Genomic DNA, 3,778 nt, shown 5'->3' with positions numbered 1-3,778 from the left:
CTGATTCAATCATCATATTAACATTAATCTCAGGACTATCAGATTTGTGAACCAAAAATCGACAGGCTTTACTATTCACATCATACCCCATAAAGACACAATATATTGTTTTGGGTCCAATTTTAACACTCTTTGGTAAAGGAACCTCTACCTTGGCTAAACACCCCCACACTTTGAAATATTTCAAGTTGGGTTTTCTTCCTTTCCACAACTCATATGGAATTGATTGTGTTTTTCGATGGAGTATTTTATTAGATGTAACAATGTCTTCCCCCCAAAGGTTTCGCGGTGAACAAGATTGATCATTAAGGCATTCATCATTTTCTTTAACGTTTTGTTCTTCCGTTCTGCCAAACCATTTGACTGTGGTGTATAAGGTGCAGTAGTTTGATGACTAATGCCATATTCCAAACATATCTCTGCAAAAGTAGATTCATATTCTCTACCCCTATCACTCCGAATCATTTTTATCTTTAGATTCAATTGGTTCTCCACTTCATTTTTGTATTGCTTAAATGCATCAATTACTTCATCCTTACTATTAAGAAAATATACATAACAAAATCGAGTGCACTCATCAATAAAAGTTATATCTATGTGAATTAAGTCTAAAGTTTTAGAATTTATTTCAATAGACTTGTAAGGATGTTAACAAACTTACGTTCCACACAAATTTTGCATTTTGACTTATCGCATTTAAAATCAGGTAATACTTCTAGATTAGCCAATTTTCGCAAGGTTTTGTAATTTACATGTCCCAAATGGGCATGCCGTAAATCACTTGACTCCAATAAGTAAATAGAAGCAGAATTTTTATTAATACTGTCAACAACCATTACATTTAGTTTGAAAAGACCCTCATTGAGGTTACATTTTCCTATTAACATTTCATTCTTACATATTACAGCTTTAGCATTAACTAGGACACACTTAAACCCGTTTTTAACTAGTAGTGCAGCAAAAAATAAATTCTTCCTAATAGTAGGGACATGCAGAACATTGTTCAAAGTCAACAGCTATTTCGGATGTCATTTTCAACATTACTTTCCCAGTTCCTGCAATTCTTGTTGTTGCTGTGTTACCCTTAAATAAATCTTCATTGTACTCAGCAAGAGTGTACGTTCCAAACGCTTCTTTTGCAGAGCAAATATGTCTAGTGGCACCCGAGTCGAGAAACCACTCCTTGGGATTTCCAACGAAGTTACACTCCGATATCATTGCACACAAGTCATCTGCATCTTTCATCTTTTCCACGATGTTTGCTTGACTTTTGCCTTTGCCTTTACTTTTGTCCTTTCTTGGAGCATGATAATCAAAAGACCTATGACTAGCTTTGCCACAATTGTAACAGTTGCCTTTGAATTTCTTCTTGGCCTGTTCTGACTTCTGCCCGTTGGACTTCTTTCTCTTTTTGTCTTTGATAGGAGCTTATTCAACATTATTAAATCCAATGATTGTTGAACTCTTACACGATTTCTTTTCAGAGTTTTTTTATTATCTTCCTCAATCTTGAGCCGAATCATAAGATCTTAAAACTTCATATCTTTACGCTTGGTCTTTAGATAATTCTTGAAATCATTCCACGAAAGAGAAAATTTCTCGATCATTGCAGCCACTTGAAAAGCTTCATTTAGTACATCTTCAGCAATCAGATCATGGAGAATAAGTTGAAGTTCCTGCACTTTTGATCCAACAGTTTTACTATCTACAATTTTATAGTCTAAAAAATTTGCAACCACAAACTTTTCAAGCATGCATCTTCTGTCTTATATTTCTACTCAAGTGCATCCCACAACTCTTTTAAAGTTTTTATTGCACTATAGACAGTGTATAAGTCATCCTCTAAAACACTCAAAATGTAGCCTTTACATAGGAAATCTGCTTGTTTCCATGCTTTAATAATCATGAATTTTTCCCTGTCTGGCATATTATCAGGAGAAACTGGAGTATCTTCACTTGTAAATTTCTGCACACCAAGAGTGTTAAGCCAGAAAAATACACGTTGATGTCATCCTTTGAAATTCACACTTGTGAATTTACCCGGTTTCTCTGCTTGTTGTACAAGAGTTCGGGTTGGTGCAGCAATAGCAACTGTGAAACCATTGTTTGTCATTTCTGATAAACAAAAATTGATACAATATAAGTAAGCAATAAACTATAATTGCACACTTAAAGGAGTATAAAATCACGAAGATTTTTGTCTCCACCAGAAACACAGATTAAAAATAATTTCCTTAAGAGTGTTTTCCAATCGATGTTATCAAAACCAGAAATTATTGATAGTAATAAATTGTTCAGAAACATGAAGTAACTGAAATTTATAGAATCAGTAAGAAGGATGAACAAAAATTTATTTCAGACAAATACTTAAATCTGGAAAAATGTACCAGAATCTGAAATAATCTTTTATGTTGGAAGAAGATCAAGTCCACTGAAATCACAGTGTCCCTATAAAGGAATTATTCTCCTCAAGTATCCGAGGTTTGATTTGGAATATAACCTCCCTGGGTAAAATGAACTTAAACAGCAAAGTGTAGATACAAAAAAATCTACTGTCACCGAATCTATCCACAACAGGAAAGTACACGATTAAAAATGTGTTTAGAAGAAGGAAGAAGATCAGAAAATTTGTTGAAAAATATTCTGAAGACTGAGTGGTATTTATAAGAAAGAAGAATATGTTCTGAAAGGTTGAAACTCTTTCAAAATTGACACGACCATTAATGAAAGTTTGCAACCTTTTAAATGGTATTGACTGTTCCTAAAAGTTTCAACCTTTCAGAACAGTCATGGAAGAAATTTTAAATAAAATGGAAAATAGAACGGGTCAGTGTGCGCATCCGAGTCGGGTCAGGTTAACTTAAACGTTGAAAACATTTCGATTAACTAAAAACATCTGTTATCAATTAATTAATTGAAAATATTTTTTGGCCATTTAATAACCCTTTCAGAATTGACAAGACCATTAATGAAAGTTTGCAACCTTTCAAATGGTATTGACTGTTCCTGAAAGTTACAACCTTTCAGAACAGTCATGGCGGGAATTTTCAACAAAACGAAAAATAAAACGGGTCACACGCGCGGATCGAAGTCGGGTCGGGTTAACTAAAAAGTTGAAAACATTCCGGTTAACTAAAAACTTTTGTTATTAACTACTTAATTAATTAATACAATAAATAATTGAAACAAATTTTGTCCAAAAATAATCTCTCGATCGATCATTTTGCCAAAGCCAAAGCCAAAGCCAAAGTCGAAGCGAGCAAGCGACGACGACGGCGCGAAGGGGGTCTCTCTTTCCATCCCTTTTAATAATTAATAGGAGTTTAAATATATTTAAAATCTCCTATTTTCCTTTCCATTACCGATGAGGGACAAATACCTTTTCATTAAATCATAAGAGGACTTTTCAAGTTCCCAACTCTTCACGTCCTCAACTTTTCAAATTCCTCTCCTTCCCTCTATTTCCCATCAATTCTTTCTACATACCCAACACAACTTTTGTCATTTTAGACAAAGTACTAAATTCAGTTTTTGTTTTGAGTTTAATTTTCTAGTTTTAATTAAACTCATAGAATTTTATATATTTAGATCAGTATTGTATATTCCTCACATTTAGTTATCACTGTTTAAACTTTCGCATAGTAGATCTATTGAGTAATCTTTTAGTATGACTATGATATGCCAACACAAGGTTAACTTGGAGTCACTCATGATCCTATATTTCGTCTTTATATCCAAGGGGTACACTCTAGGTGTGATATTTAAAGATTTTCATATA

The 3,778-nt window shown here is 33.5% G+C and overlaps 1 pseudogene; it reads right to left on the bottom strand.

Annotated features, from left to right (window-relative positions):
• Window positions 1-251: 251 nt before the first annotated feature.
• Window positions 252-2,113, bottom strand: LOC138348049 (uncharacterized; annotated as a pseudogene).
• Between the last annotated feature and the right edge of the window lie 1,665 nt (window positions 2,114-3,778).

Source organism: Solanum lycopersicum, chromosome 4 (assembly GCF_036512215.1).
Source record: "Solanum lycopersicum chromosome 4, SLM_r2.1".
Classification (NCBI taxonomy): domain Eukaryota; kingdom Viridiplantae; phylum Streptophyta; class Magnoliopsida; order Solanales; family Solanaceae; genus Solanum; species Solanum lycopersicum.
Note: the sequence above shows the minus strand (reverse complement) of the source record. Positions and strands in the feature narration are given on the sequence as shown.